At 43.1% G+C, this 17,180-nt stretch overlaps 2 long non-coding RNA genes across 2 annotated transcripts in view; one reads left to right on the forward strand and one right to left on the reverse strand.

The window, feature by feature from the left end:
• LOC311610194 overlaps positions 1-17,180 on the forward strand; it is a 248,718-nt gene that overhangs the window by 169,220 nt on the left and 62,318 nt on the right. The window lies entirely within an intron of this gene.
• On the reverse strand, positions 4,120-8,425 carry LOC311610191. Its single transcript, XR_014792911.1, has 3 exons — positions 8,307-8,425; positions 7,912-8,007; positions 4,120-5,726 (listed from the first exon to the last, which is right to left on the reverse strand). It is a non-coding gene; the product is annotated as an uncharacterized lncRNA (long non-coding RNA).

Below are 17,180 nucleotides of genomic sequence, written 5' to 3' on the forward strand. Positions count from 1 at the left end.
TAAAATCTCTAAGTTCTGTTTATGTAATAAAAGACATGTGCATTTAGCCAATGTATCCCCAGAGGCTTGAAGCAGCATCTCAAACTATTATAAGTCCAAAAAAAAAAAGAAGCATTTATAAAACTGACCAGTAAATTTCTTGAGTGATCTCTGTTCTCTTGAAATCACAGTGGATTATACTGGTAAACCAGATGGACCCAAAGTAAATGTGAGTTTCTGAAACTAGACCTCAAAAATCAACTTTCCAAGTGTAGATGGAGGAAAAGGAACTGAAGATCCTGGCTGATTATAAATGTAGTTAAAACAATTTGCTGTGAGGTGAAGCTGCTGGAAAAGTGCTCCTGGGCTTTGTAATGAAAAGTCCACTATCTAGAATTAGAAACACAGTTTTTCTGTCTCACTCTGCACCATGCAGGCTGCTCATGAAATCCTTCAGTCATATCTGGGACCTTGCACATTTAGACAGTCCAGAGGAGAGAAGGGATGCTGAGGGGGGCTGGAAACTATGGAAACCATGAGGTATCCTTGAAATTGCTGGGGAAGTACTTGGGAACTCTATTTAAAAATCTGAACATCTCATCTGCTTATAATCAAAGTTTCCTATATGGACTAAAAGAGAAAGAGAGAGACAAGAGCCCATGAATGAATTTTGGTATAGCACTAGATGATGGCTATATATATATATATATATATATATATATATATATATACACACACTGACTGGCCAGATTATTATGATCTCTGAATGCATAACAATCTGGCCACTCAGTGTATATCCTATATAATAAAAGACTAATATGCTAGTTGTCCCCTCGACCAGAAGTTAGACCAGCAGGCAAGCCGGCAACTGCCCATGTCGCCTTCCCCTGGCCAGGCTGACTGGACCCCACCCATGCACGAATTCATACACTGGGCCTCTAATATACGTGTGTGTGTGTGTGTGTGTGTGTGTGTGTGTGTGTGTGTGTATTTGTTACTCCTCACCCAAGGATATCTTTCCATTGATTTTTAAAAAGAGTAGGAGGGAGGGAGAGAAACACACAGAGAGAAACATTGATGTGAGAGACATATTAATTGGTTGCCTCTTACAGGAGCCCTGACCAGGGCCGGGGATCAAGCCTGTAACTGAGATAGAGATATATGCTCTTGACCAGAATGCAACCTGAAACGCTTCATTCTGAGGACTGCTCTATCCACTGAGCCAAACCAGCTAGGGCAGGTAGAGAACAGTTGTAAGTAAACTTCCGGAACTGTGTCAAAGACCCTGCCCCAAACTGAAAGAACATTTTAGCAGTTGGTATTTTCTGAAGGCAGAATGGGCACACCTGGCAAGTTGTGAGATTTCTGCCACTTGCCTTGGTCCAGCATCAACTGGCTGACCATGTGGTGCTGCCATTCAAGGCTTGCTGGGCAGTGTGGTGGTGCTAGCTTCCCATTTCATTTGAGAAGACACTATGTGCCTGGAATTACACCGGACCCGTCCCCACATGCTGACTGTTTGGTGCCACACCACACACACCACAACTCCACAAAATAGACTGGTATCTACTTTTATCATTCTGTGTTGCAGAGGATACCAGTGAGACTTAGCAAAATCAGGAACTTCTTCAAAATAGCAGCGATGGTAAAATGATCCTTTCTGGGTTCATTTTTTAAAAAAATTCTACCATCTTGTGCCACTTTTTCAAAATGACACTCAGGGGCCCTTCTAGGGCTCATGTTCTCTAATTCCACCCTTCTGAACGCCAAACATCACCAGCACACTCAGACCTAATCACAGTGACAACCCCTTTTCACAGCAGAACAAAATAACAAAGGTCTTCAAACTGGGTCACTCCCAATGACCGAGGGCAGCTGAGATGGCAAAGAAGGAAGGGAAGAAACCGTGGCCAAGAATGTGTGATATAGGGCAAGATGGCTTTCTAATTGAATCTTTTATTCATGCTTCTGAGGGGTAAAAGTAACGGTCTTGGCAACTAGGGAGGTTATGATTCAAGCCATTGAAGGGGAAAACCTGGAAAATCACGATCAGAGCTTCATTACTCTCGTAATTAGGCTAAAAATAAGAGCGCAGGGCGGCTCAGGGAAAACATGAACTGCAGATACCAGCTTTCCGGTAGACGCATTGGAAGAGGAATGAATATGTGAAGTCATATTATTGCAGGTGAAGACAGGAAAGAAATGGATGGAGTTAATAACTTAATGCGCCTGGAAAATAGGGGAGCTACGCAGTGAAAAATAGAAGTAGAAGAAAATAAATGGATGAATAAAGTAAAGAATAAGTAGTCAATAATGCAAGATACTAAAACGTTAAGCTGCTGTTAAAAAGAATGAAAATATGAAGATGGGGCATGTAAAATAAAAGGGGAGTCACAGAATACATATGGTGTAAAATGGGGATAAGAAATCTCTAATAAATTGGTGAAAGATGTATGGCTCATGAAACGTTTATGAAATTAGAGTGGCAATAGGGTATCCCAAAGACATTGACTAGAGATTCAGAGCAAATTGAATTGTTTGTTGCGTGCTGTTAAGTCAGCTCCAACTGCTGGCTAGCCTATGAATAAGTGATGTCCACAATGTCCTACCCTCAACATCCCTGCACAGATTCTGTAGACACATGCCTGTGGTTTCTTCTTCTTTTCTTTTCTTTTCTTTTTTTTTTTTTTAATAAATATTATTTTATTGATTGTTAGAGAGAGAGGAAGGGAACGGGATAAAGAGAAACATCATTCATCTTGATCAGCTGCCTCCTGCACGCCCCCTACTGGGGATCAAGCCACAAGCCCAGCATGTGTGACCAGGAATAGAACCATGACCTCCTGGTTCAGTGTCACTCTATTTCTGAGCCACACCAGCCAGGCACCTCTGGCTTCTTTTATGGAGTCAATGCATCTCATACTTGATCTTCCTGTTCTCCAGCTGCCTTCTATTTTTCTCAGCATGATTGTCTTTTCCAAAGAACCCTGCATTCTCAGGCTGCGCCCCAAGTAGGACAGCTTCAGTTTTGTCATTTTTTGCCTATAGCAATGTTTCAGGCTTAATCTGCTCTAGGACTACTTTGATCGTCTTTCTGGTGGTCTAGGGTATTTGTAGAACTCTCCTCCAAAACCATATTACTAATGATTTTCGCCCCCATCAGCCTTCTTCATTGGCCAACTTTCCCATCCACGTGGAGTAATTGGGACTACGTGGGTGATTGTAGCAATGACACGTCTCCGCTCTTGATGATCTGTCCTTATTCTTCTCAGCTTTATTTTGATGTCATGGCCACAGTCTCCACTTAAATTGATTAAAGCAAGATATGCAAAATCTTTGACCACTTCTTTGTCTTCATGATCTATGTTCAAATTGTGTATTTCTTTTGCAGTCGTGATTTTTGTCTTCTTGATCTTCAAATTCAGCCCTGCTTTGGCAACCAGAGAAAGTGCCATAATATAGTTCAAAAAATAAGCGAGGGGTTATATTCTGGGATGTTTTCCCCCTGCAGAATAAATATCAAATAATGTGAGAGGAACGGGGAGGCATGTTTGAAAGAACATAGATGGATTTGGGAAATCATCTATAGGGTTTAGAATCTTGGCATTATGATGTGGGGTGTGCCCTGTGCCAATTTTTCTAGACACTGAAACCTTAATATTTTCTCTGTGGAGTGGGAATACTAATGCCCACTATGGTGTACTATTGTGAGCATCAGATATGAAAAATGTGTGTCACTGGCCTGCCAAACAGCTCCCCACATGAAAGCTCTCTGATTGCAAAATAGGGAGGGATAGGGGAAAGAGCCATCCAGAAAATGAATGAGGAGGGGAGGGAGGACATTAAGCTTGACTGAGCGCTTGCGGAGTTCTGGGCACACAGACACATTAATTCTTCTACTCCTCACAATAGCCTCTGACAGTGGCATCCATTTCCCCAAACTTCAGAAGGGCAAAGGAGCTTACAAGGAATGTCTTCGGTCTCACCACTCGTGATTGGCAAATCTGGAAATCAAGCCCCAATTTCTAAACACAAAAGTCCCTATTCTTGGCATCACACCAGCCAATAAAATTACTTGAGCCATTTTATTTTATTATTTTTAAAAAATATACTTTATTGATTTTTTACAGAGAGGAAGGGAGAGGGATAGAGAGCTAGAAACACCAATGAGAGAGAAACATCAATCAGCTGCCTCCTGCACACCCCCTACTGCGGTTGTGCCTGTAACCAAGGTACATGTCCTTGACCAGAATCGAACCTGGGACCCCTCAGTCCACAGGCCAATGCTCTATCCACTGAGCCAAACCAATTTCCTCTACTTGAGCCATTTTAATCTGTCCCATTCAGGTGCCTGAAAACCGTGACCTTATGCTTACTCTTTGGAATCCCATAATCTCTTTAGTATTGAAGGGGCTTTGTTTTCATGCTTTTGTCTTCACCTCCGATCCATTGAGTGGGGAAAAGACCCTGGATACTCCTGGTATCTTCGGAGCCCATGAAGTTGAGAAATCACCCCAGCTTCAGTTCCTCCACCCGGTAAATGTGCCAGGAGCAGCGTCACCAGGACACGTTACAAGGACTCCAGAAGCCACTGGCAGCAGCAAAGGAGGGAAGCAATGGACGAGGAACAGAGTCCTGATGGGACTCTTCGGCTCCATCGCACTATCCATTCAGCCAGTAAATGTTTAATTCAGTTCGAAAACTTCAGCTCCAGATGGACGTGGGCAGCCCTTAAAAACATATTCTTAGCAAAGGCAGCATCAGGATGGATTCATGAGAGGTACTGCATGCTTCACAAATCACCCTGAATATTTCATGTACATTAAAAAATTAGTAGACCAAACTGGAGCCACGGCATATAATTTACTTAGATGCCGCGAGATGGCTTCGATACAGAGCGGGGCAGCGGATTCATCTCTGGGCACATTAAGCTGCGCTCCGATCCAAATGCATTGGCTCTGCATTAGTGCCCATCAGCGAGGGGAGCAGAAAGAGCTTCGTGGTGTGGAGGCAATAAATATGGGCGCGCCGAGGAGAAATATTACCTTCATTTTTCTTGATCTCCTGCAGAATGGATCGGTGAGCTTCTGCTCTTTGAAGGACCAGATAGCATTGCCCCAGTAGGCATGCACTTCAAAGGCACAAACGAGGGAGTGCGGTGGCCTAATTTGGAGGGTCCAGCGGGAACCTGCCTCCTTGTAGATAATGAGATCATATTTGGAGTAGATGTGCCCCCGAGTGAGAAAATGAATTTAATAGAACTATCACTGCTATTTACAACCGAAGGAATATGGGCGAAATAGGCTGAAAAGGGAATGAATTCACGGACCTTTTTCTTATGATCGGAAAAGCACTTAGTGTGTGACCCTCATCCTGCGGATACATGCGAAGTGAGTTTATAAGAATGCAAACCTCTGAGTTATATTTAGCTAAGGTTGAAAGAATCCGAAGCGTCAGCCTCGAGCTACAATTACTGGCAGAAGAATCGGCACCTTGTATTTACTCTCCTACTTTCCCGGGCTCTAAGATCCTCAGCACTTGGCTCCCCTCTCCTTTTGCCCAACAGGGGATGTGGCCCGCAGCTGGGGCTGCAAGGACCCTGGTTCGCAAAGGACTCTGGACAATGACTGCTTCTCCATCGATGATGTAAAGAAGCACCATTTCTTGTGCTGATGGTAGAAGTGTAATTTCTTCTTCCTTTTGGCCCTTGGGCTTTTCTGCACACAGGTGGACGTTTCCTCGGAGACCTCGTGTCAGTGACAAGCTCAGTGATTATTGACGTACAGTTAGGGAACATGCAGGTTAATCTCTACAAGTAAGCCCTCGTGAAAGGAGAGGTGTTAACGGAGCAGCCCTGAGTGTGTGCGCTCCCAGCTCTGTGAATGCTGGTCTCCCTGGAATGTGGTCACTTTGTAAGCATTAGGAATGTAATAGGTAGCCACCAGTTCTTTCTTACATCTGTAGAGAGCAGAGGAAAGAGAGATGGTGGACGAGAAAGGAGAGGTGGACAGGAAATGCTACTGATGATTTTTTGGGGGCTTTGGAGTTTTTTTTGTGTCATGTAAACATCTCTCAGCATTCAGGAAATGCTCGTTTTTTTTTTTTTTTAAGTGTATTGATTGATTTCAGAGAGAGGAAGGGAGAGGGGGAGAAAGACAGAAACATAAATGATGAGAATCATCCATCGGCTGCCTCCTGCATGCAACCTGCTGGGGATCAAGCCAGCAACCTGGGCATGTGCCCTGACTGGGAATTGAACCATGACCTACTGGTTCATAGGTCAACACTCAACCACTGAGCCACACCAGCCAGGTGAAATGGTCTGTATTTGAGTTCCTCATCTTCTAGGGCATTTTCACACGCTTTCTCATTTGAGTCACCAACAATTCTGCAGTTTATTTCCATTTTGAAAATAAAATAAAAACCTGATCATCAGTGTTTCAATGACCTCTCAAGGAATTAGAGTAATGGACATAGGATTGACTATCCCCCAGTCCAGAATGCTGAAGCTCAGATGCCTCCAAGGTGTAGAATTCTAGGCAGAGTAGCAACCAGGCAAAGAGACCTTGGGAATCTGCCCCTGCCTCCCAGGTACCTGATTCCCTCTCTCTCCCCTGGGCAGAACCCCAGGCTCCTTTTGTGGGTGTGGGAAACAAAATGAGATGAATGAGCTAGAGACTTAAACTGTCATAAAACTATTAAAGAGAAATCTGTCTTAAGTGATCACCTAAGGAGCCAGTCATAGAGGGGGATTTTTTAAATAAAGGTTAATCAGAATTACACTAAGATCCCACGAGATGCCTCTAAATAATCTTTTCAAACAGGGGAGAAAGGGGGGTTACACAGTGAAGTGACCTTCCTGCCTCATTGTGTGCAAGCTTTATACCAAGGAGCCTGCGTTTGAGCAAGACTTAAAGAGCCTGCACATCTTCTGTGGATACTTGTGTCCCCTGGGTCTGCTATTGTGTAGCCCAGAGCAGCAACACTAATCTTGGGAAGAGGGTAGTCAGTGCTCCCCTCAAATCTGGGGGCTCACCTAAAATTTCTACCTTTGAAAATCGAGTATCCTTTGGAGAATCTTTTACTTCAGCAGATGCCTATATATCTAGTAATCTCTACCACCCTCCCCCCCCCCCATCTCCAATATATTATTCCCTTGCTTACAAACCTGTAGTGCTTAGCCTATCTTCAACACCATTTCCTGACGCTCTGTGTTATGTTTCACTAGGCCCCCACCATACACCCACAAGTTGAAACCATATCAACCATCGCCTCCTATGTTAAGATTTCCTAAACTTTGTGCAGCAGACATAGGTGTCTGCTTCTTCACGCCCTGCATCTACTCCACACACAGGTTTGTCATTGCCTGAAGGCAGAGACTGTGGCTGAGAGGAGTGTCTGATCCACTGTAGGAAGAGAGTAAACGTTTATCGAATGAAGGAATGAAAATGCAGGAATGGGTGAGTGGATAGCTTATTCTAGAAAGGTAGAAAGGCAGGGGGAAATCTCGCCTGTCCCCAAGGCTCATAGGTTATTTCCTGGGCTGTCCTCAACTCTTCCCTGACAGTTCAAATCTTCCCAGCCCATGTAAGACCCTCCTGTAGCTTGCTCCCTCTATGAACGCATCTCTAATAACTTCCAAGAGATGCTTCATCAGTGAGTCAACTTCTATGGGTTGTTGGTTGAGTGTGGGAACTGATGGAAGAGAGAATTTGCTTTAGGAAGATTTGCATCAGGATAAGGCTGCTTCTGTGGAAAAATCTCTTTCCTGACTTCGCTTTCAGTCAGTCATCCTAAGAAACGTAAAAGAGGGAAGACAGTGGGGTTGGATGGTGTCAAAAAGGAGATGCCTCCAGGCTGGCATGACTCTGGGGTTGAGCATTGACCTATGAACCAGGAGGTCACAGTTTGATTCCCGGTCAGGGCATATACCTAGGTTGCAAACTTGATCTCCTGTGTGGAGCATGTGAGAAGCAGCTGATCAATGATTTACTCTCATCATTGTTGATTCTGTCTTTCTCTCCCTCTCTGAAATCAATGAAAATTATTTCAAAATAAAAGAGGAGATGCAGATCGGTGAGCTTTATCTCCCAGGTGCGGGAACAGGACTGTAATAAGAGGAGGGGTCCCAGCTCACTCTGGGCCACATGTGTTTCCCTGCTGAAGGGCCTGAGGAAATGATCCCACCACCCATTTTAGAGGGGCGCTTGTTCTCAATCATTCCAGTCCTCAAACAAAGTGCGATGATTGAGAATTACCTGAAAGGTGAGATGTGTACCCTCAGAGACAGTAAGACAACAAGACAGCCACAGAGACTAGCCCCTCACCTGCCACTGTCCTCCAGGAGGTAGACATTGCACATCCCAGAGAGTCTAAGACAGACAGCAATCGCTTTCCCAAGCAGGAAGTCCAGGCGTGCAGAGATGAATAAGATCCACTGCAGCCTCCTCTCTGCGCTGGCCTAAGAGGAAAATTGTTTCTGGGCTTTGGACAGGGTAATTGTTCTTGGTCTTGAGACCACATTATACCAGGATGGGGCTTTTGTCAAAAGCTCTTTATGACTCCGGTTCCATTAAGCTTCCTTACACCTGTATTAGAGGAATCGTCTCGCTTCCTTCACAGATGGGCAAAGTGAGGCTTAAGAAATGCGACGTCTGCGCAGAAGGAGTGGGGGTGGGGGTGGTAAGTCCCAGTGACCTGATTCCTAGCTCACCTGGCAACCCAAGCTCAGCTTTTCTCTCTGCATCTTCTAAAGATCTCCACAATCAGCCAAAAGATTTAAATTTTCTTATTACCTTAGCAGCTTTTTCCAGATAAATCTTTTTTTTTTCTTCCCGCAGCCCAAGGAATGAATTTAAAGGAATATATTACATTTTTTAAAAAATGGGCTTGCAAAGCAAGATTCTGCTTTGACCCTAATATCTCCCGGAGACTCCCTCCTGCGCACATCCCCTCCCTTATCAAAAGCGACTCACCTCCTCTGGAAAGGGGATGCGATTAGAGTCATGGCCAAAAGCAGGAAGGGAGGTATGGGCTTTATCACAGCAAATCACAAGCTGGTGATGATGGCTAGGAGGAATTTCAGGAATGCCAGACCACTAATTGCAGATCATCTTCCAAGAGAAGAGGAACTTGGGCCGGTCATAATTTTTTAATACAATTACATAGAGAAACATGTTTTGAGGAATGAATTTAAAAAATCGAGGTCGCTGATGCTTTTGCATTTTTCTCCCATTAGAGGAAATAAAAGCAATCTTATTAACATCATCGCCTCTTGCCAGATCATTCTCTTGGCTTCATGAGATTTTACACAGAGCCTTCCCATATGTCTGGAAATCAAGCAGTTAGGACAGGCACATGCTGCTTTTCTTAAATCATGGGATACATTTATCTTTCTTTCTTTTTTTAAATATAGTTTTATTTATTTCAGAGAGGAAGGGAGAGGGAGATAGAAGCATCAGTGACGAGAGAGGATCATTGATCATTGAGCAGCTGCCTCCTGCACATCCCTCACTGGGGATTGAGCCTGCAGCCAGCATGTGCCCTAACCAGGAATCTAACCTTGACTTCCAGGCCCATAGATCGACACCCAACCACTGAGCCACACCAGCAGGGCTGGAAGACATTTCTTACATGAAATTGATCTCAAAGGAACGATATAGAAAAGCTCACAAACAAAAAGGATCTTTGTGATATTCTGATTTGATTCAAAATAACACCCAATTTAAATGAACAGTAACTTACTTGAAAAAAAAAAAAAGTATTTATTTCCCCTGATGAGAATAGACAGTCACTTGAGGAATTTTGGAACTAATGCAAAAAGCAAACAAATCAAAAAGCACACATAATATCACCTCTCAGAAGAAACTATTTAGTAAATTCTCTTTTTCTATCTTGACTTCATTTATCATTTCTTCCCACTTATCAAGTGTCATAGTGCACACGGAACTGGATATAATTTGTTATATTTCTTTTAAGACTCTCTGACACCTGTTTTCCCATGGGGGTGAAAATCTTCATAAACAGATTTTAATAGCTATTCAATATTTTATGACATGGGCAACTTTGCTCCCTTATGCTATGAATTTAGGTGTTCTGAGTGCATTTCTTAATGAAAGAAGAAGGCTATAAGCAAAGCGAGTTTGAATTTAATTTGGGAGAAGAGTGTATGAACGCATAGAATGTTAAAGCTAAAACACCTTTGGAAGCTCAAGTGCCCGATCACCTCGCCTGACTCAGAGATCTGAAAATCCAACCCAGAGAAAAGAGACTTTCGTCTTTTGACTTATGCCGTGGACAAGTAATTGAGGGGAGACTAGAACTGAAATTGGAGTGGCCTTCTTCCCAGCTCCTCATCCTTGCTGTACAAGGTAATTTTCTTTCGGAAGCACTGCGCCCCAATCTACTCGTTGAGAAGGATTACTTAGGAAACCAGCACCTGGGGTCCCACAGGAAATAAAGATGCGACTACATGGTGAGCCAATAGAGGACACGGTTGTTTTCTCAGGTTTAAACAAGCCTTCTGCCAGACCACATCAGAACCAGGCCCTGGAATAACGGGCTCCAAAATGTTTCAGGTGCCAGCATCAAAGAGAATGCCAATAATCCCGTGTTCTGAGACACCCCAAATCTCAAAGGCTTTGTATCTAAGTGTCCTCTTGGTGATGTTCAAGCAAAGGACCTACTTAACAGTATTATCGCATTTGTCAGGTGTGTTCGTCTGTTGAGCTCTCTAAGTTGAGGTGAGCAGTTGGGGGGAAAGAGTTGCGTCATCCTGGTGCTATGGAATCAGAGAGAGATGGGAGAGGATAGAACTGGGGTGGACCCATCTTACTCCAACAGCTGGGATGGGGGAGAGCTGTAATTTTGGATTTTTTTACTAAAATTAATTGCTAAACAACCAAGAGAGACAGAATGGGTGGAGTGAGAGAAAGGGAAAGGTACTGGTAAGAAAGAGAAAAGAAGCAAAGAGACTTGGAGGAGGAAAATAATAAGAGAAAAAGGACACAACATCTTCAAATGTTGAACATGTTAACATGTACTCCAATTGTACATGCGTAAGGATGCCAGCTGTGTGGCCAGTCATCTTCCTGCTTCATACTTTGTCTAATGAAAATGCAAACAATGAATAAATGAGCTCTGGATGATTATGGAGAGACATGGTTTAATAATACCGTAAATTGTAACCTAGAATCTGACTAGAATGAGTTTTGTAGGTTGCAACCTTGAAAACTTAAGCATTTTATTTACTAAGATACCACATAGGAAAAGTTTTGGAGAAATTTTATAAGATTCATTCATGAGTCACCCATAAAACATACTTTTAAAGGTGCTGGTACACAACCTATATGTATCTCTATTTTTGGGGGGCGGCGGGGGGGGGTGGGGATGGGGGGGAGTGGTGTTCCTTAGCCAGGCCTGCACCCTGCACCCTCAGGGGATGTTCAACTGATGGCTTAGGCCCACTCATTATAGGGACCAGGCCTAAGCCAGCAGTTAGACATCCTTAGTGCTGCTGCAGAGGTGGGAGAAGCTCCCACAACCGCTGCTGCACTTGCCAGCCATGAGCTGAGCTTCTAGCTCAGTGGTGTGCCCACCACCACCACCCCCCCCCCCCCGGGGGGAGCACAATGACCACCAAGGGGCAGCTCCTGTGTTGAGCATCTGCCCCCTGGTGATCAGGGCGCATCATAGCGACCAGTCATTCTGCCATTCGATCAATTTGCATATTAGCCTTTTATTATATAGGATGACTATACATCTGGGTCTGTACATGAAATCCTAGAAGCTTTTGAAAGATTGGAATACTTTCACCAACTTTATAAATTTAACTTAGCTTTCCTCCACATGGCATCTTGGAAGAGACAGCAGTTTATACAAAGACCATAATCTAGGGGGGGGGGGGGAAATTATTTATTTTTCAGAAAGGAAACCAGGTCTACAGGGCAACTAGGACATTTTGCTTGTCAGCAGAATAAATTTATTCTGAATTTATGAATTTATAATAAGCCACCTTCTCATAATGATTAATGATAATTAACCTTTTAAAGCCTCATCACTAACCCTGCCTTCTCTGGCTGACAGCCCTTGAGGCAGGACAGAATGCTGATGGCGCAAAAGACCTTACTCCAGACTCAAGGTTCTGAAAGATAGAAAACACCATTTCTGTGTGGAGATGTCACAAGTCAGATGCAATCCCTGAGAATTTCGAACAAAAAATAAATACATACAATGGACCATCCGGGTGAGACATTTTTATCCTGAAAGGACCATTGGAAGCCAGAATCAGCCAACTCTACTGCTTGAAGTCATAGGACTTTGGTTTAATCCTTTCACTGCTGCGAACCCAACTTCCTTCATCTGTAAAATGGATGAACAGTGGTGATATCGACACTGAGCATTTTAAATGACCTGTGGACCAGCACTGGACAAAGGACAGCCCCCTTGTCATGCAGTCCACACCACACCAAAGCTGTCTTCCAACAAGTGAGCATTTATCACACATCCTAACACTTACCTCCACATCTTTGCCTGTCCTAAGCCCCACCACTTCTGACATTGATAATATGAGCATCAGAGAGAACTAAGAAGTGGATTCTGGAGAGGGGTTTATCCTGGGGTTCCCTTAAAACCAAAACCTGTGGAAGGGAGGGGAAGGAAGTGAGATTCAACATGGAGAAAGAAACTGAAGCATGATGACAGACTTGGCTGACCCCAAGTTGAACCTTAATGCTTGAATGGCTCCATCAGAGTTGTTTAAATCAGGACCAGTAGCCGAGTCTTTATATCCCTGCAGTGATCCATCACTGGATGTGGTCTGCCCCAGAAAGGGGCATGACCTTGACCAAGGTGACATTCTGTACATGAAAGAATCCCTGACAGGGGTGAAAGCTGATAGTCATTTGCAGACAGTACTCCAAGCTGTGGTGGCTGCCAAGTCCTTCATTGAAGGGGATACCAACCTTTATTGAGCATTTACTATATTCCAGAAGAACTCTGTCAGGGCTGGTATCTGATTTATCATATTTAATTTTCACAACTCTCGCAGATTATGAGTATGCACATGTATCACGTGAAATTGAGGCTCACAGTCTCACAATCAGTAAGTTGTGCAACTAGAATTCAAATCATGTCATTGATTCTATATAATGTTCATTTGATGAGTGCAAGGGTTTGTCGTAAGCTGAGAGCTCACATGGACCACCAATTCTTTCCAGTACTTCTCTGATTTTTACTTGGGGATTGGCTCTCCTTTCCTCTTTCACATTCTACCTCCCTGCAGGATTCATTCTAAACCATGACCCCATCCTTTCCCAGCCAAATGGAAGTAACTGTACTTTCATCTTTTTCTCTGAGTATATGGCTTGCTCTGTAAACTTGCAGAAGTTACTTTTCTTCAGAAGTATAAACAAATGCTTATTGCATTGTATTGGAAAGTTGCGCATTCCCTATAACCCAATTTACAGAATAATTAAATGGAAAGAATGGCAACTAGGAAGAGAAAACCATGATGTGATGTGCAGATTCTAGTAGTGACACAGCCTTCGGCGTAACATGGGAATTTAGAGAATTACTCAACTTCTTAAAAAATAGAAATGTTGCAGAGAAGAATCCCCATAATATCTAAATGCAGGAGTTACTTATATTCCCTGACCTTCTGGTTCCCTCATCTGTGATATGTTGATGAAGGTAGTACCTATCACATCAACTTTCTAAGATTTAAAAAATAACTGCATAGGTGAGATGTCACACTTACAAGCAAAACTGGTATATGTTAAGGACCATCTAAGTGTCTGCTAGTATGGTAGTCCCCTTATCTGTGGTTTCCCCTTTTTACAATTTCAGTTACAGCTGCAGTCTGAAATACTAAATGGAAATTTCCAAAAAGAACAAGTCATAAGTTTTAAATTGTACGCTCTTCTGAGTAGCCTGATAAAATCTCACTCCATCCTGTTCAGGTTATTAGATTAGCTGTCACGTTTCGCAGTGTGCGTATGCTCACATAACCCTAATTTTACTTAATAATGGACCCAAAGCACACGTGTGGTGATGCTTGCAATTCCGATAAACCAAAGAGAAGTCGTAGAGTGGTCCTTCCAGTGACAAGGGAAAAGTTCTCTGTGTCATAAGGAAAATAATCATATGCTAAAGTCGCTAAGATCTCCAGGGAGAACAAATCTGTTCATGAACTTGCCTAATCTGTGAATTAAATTTTATCGTTGGGATGTATGTATAGAAATAAAAATAGTATTTACAGGGTTGGGTACTATCTACAGTTTCAGGCATCCCCTGGGAATCTTGGAACGTATGCCTTGCAGATAAAGTGGTACTAATATACTATTATTTGTCAGCAATCTATTTTTTCATGTGTCTCTTGATTTTCTTGTTTATAAGCATCTTGTTTATAAGGATAAAGCCGTGTGATATTTACCTTAATATACTCAGGTCTTAGCATAATCCTTCATAGAGGTGGGTACCCAAAAGGCTATTTAATGTAACTGTGTACCTTTAAACAAAAAACAACCATGTCCTATCAGTTTTAATCTATTAATATCTTTCTAAATGGTTCATTCATCCCCATGCATCACCCTCATTCAAGTCCCCATCATTCTTCCTTCTGCTTTGAAGTCAGTCAGATCCAGGGTCGAAGTCTGCCTGAGGTTGGTTATTTAACCAGCTTAAGACTTGTTTATACTTTGTTAAAATGGAAGCAGAGCACCTTCTCCCTGGGGTTAGAGAAGAATTAAGTGAGATATGTAAGGAGAGTAATTAGTCCAGGATGTGGCATGGAGCACACCTTCAGCAGGTGCTGGTTCCGGTAATGATGACAGCCACTTGCGAGAACCACCAAACCATTCTCCTCATGGAATGCATTCTGTGCTGTGCTTCTCCGTCTTTTGTGGATATCCAAGCACCTGATTGGGAGAAGAACGGTACAGCAGCGAGAGGGTGCGTACACATCAGAGACTGGTAGCATCCAATACTATCGATTAACCTTTGAACAAGGTCATGAACCCACCTGAGTCTTGCATTTCCACTTGCAAATGGCAACCGTAACGATGCACAGATCATAGAGTTTCTTAGGGTGAAAAGAGGTAACTAAAGTACCTGAAGCATTTCATACAGTGACGGAGACCCAGTCAGTGCATGGGAAACGCTCGCTTTCTGACTCACTCTACTGTGTGTGAGCACGTGAAATGACATGCAGGGAGCATCACAGAGTCATTGAGAGAGCCTGGGAAAACCCGGCATGCACTGGGCCTCCCATGCCCACTGAAGTCTTCCCATTGTGTGTCCCATTCTCCCCTGGAGGAGACGGGAATCCCCCTGGCCCCACACCTTGCACCATCCTCGGGAGAATGTTAAATGGCCGGGAAAATGCTCTGGCAAAGTCTGTTTTAATGAGACATCCCCCGTGAGCTCAGGCGGCTCCTGGGTCAAGGCGCCTGTGTGGGAACAAGGACACTAATGGACTGGGTGGTCCTGCCTTTCCATCTGACTGAGCTCTGGGTGCTTAATGAGGCAAGCAGCCCCACACCCGGGCAGTTTCTGTGTGTGTGTGTGTGTGTGTGTGTGTGTGTGTGTGTGTACGCGCACGCGTGTGCGCAAGCCTATCTTTTGAATGACAACGGATTTTCATGCTAAAAAGAGTGGAGAAAAACAACAGGATGTGAAGGCTCAACGTGTCTCCTGATTGGCATCGGTATAAAAAGTTGGCCAGGGTTTCCCACAGGAGAAGATGACCCTTGCACAGGGTAGAGAGAAATAAATAATAATAATTAAAAAACAAAACAAAACACATAGTACCTTCAGCAGCTTTATCAAAGGCTGGTGTCAGCTGCTTGGCTTTTTTCATTATTTTTATTTTTTATTTTATCACATTAGTTCACTTAATTTTTTAAAAAACTTATTGGGATGACTTCGGGTTAATGTAATTATGTAGGTTTCAGGTGTGCAATTCTATAGCACATCATCTGTGTATTATATTGTGTGTTCACCACTCCACGTCAGATCTCCTTCCATCCCTATTTATCCCCCTTTACCCTCTTTTACCTCCTCCCTACCTCTTTCCCTCTAGTCATCACCTTACTGTTGTCTGTGTCTATGAGTTGTTTTTTCCTTTGCTTAATCCCTTCATGTTTTCCACTTCTTAAAAATGAAGCATTTATATACACCAAAGCAGCCATCAGAGTATGTTTTCCTCCAGCCTTAAAAACAATGAAACATCAGCAAAGAAAATGGGAAAGTTTTATTCACATCAGAGCCTCTCTATTATCTTTCCCCCTAATCTATAATATTCATACAGTGTACTTCATTGAAATCAATATTATTTTACAAAAACATTTCTAAATCTCTTGCTTTGCTTTTAATCCTACAATAGATCATGGCAAACTCCTAATCAGCCTTCAAAGCCCCGTTCAAAAGTCACCATGTTTTGAAGTCCACTCTGCCACCCACCTTCCCAGCAGGGTCAGCCTAACCCTTCCCCTCATACTAAAAACATCCCCTTAAACCTCTGGCTCAGATGTAGAACTGTTTAAGGTTAGGTGCCTGTCTTTTATATTTAAGAATCACCAGCACCCAACACAGAGCCCGAGATACAGCAGACACTCAATGAATGCTCACGAGATTGAAATGACTCGAGTTCTTGAAATAAATAAAGAACATTCTTAGAGTGAAACATTGGAATGCTAATAGACATCGAGTCTATAGGGACCAAAAGTAGATGAAGGAGTGTTTCCCAAACATCAAGAACACCACGGAGCACTATTTTCATCATTTCACATTAACAGAGAACGGGAATCAAAGGCTTAGCGATGCAACGATTTGGGAGAATCTGTTTGGAGATCTCATCAGCACTTAGTTAGGAGAGCAAGCACTTTGAAAGAGAAATACTGTCAGAGCTGAGATAAAATTAAAATGGCAAAATCAACAATCCAGGTTATTTTTATAGTCTGCATTAGAACATCAGCTCCTTACACTCCCTTTCTTTTTGATCATCGTAAACGAGAATTTGCTACAGACAGACCCACATCGAAATGCAGATGCTACCCCCCTCCCCGTCTTTCTCAACTGGCTGCTGCCTCAACAACACACCACTTCCCTGTCGGGGGAGAACGTATCTCTTTGGTGGAGTAAATGCTTGTTATCCAAGGAAAACAGTTATATTTTAAGCGAAACTCTTTATTCACTGACTGTGT

Source organism: Pipistrellus hanaki (genome assembly GCF_964339955.1).
Source record: "Pipistrellus hanaki genome assembly, chromosome: 15".
In the NCBI taxonomy this organism is placed as follows: domain Eukaryota; kingdom Metazoa; phylum Chordata; class Mammalia; order Chiroptera; family Vespertilionidae; genus Pipistrellus; species Pipistrellus hanaki.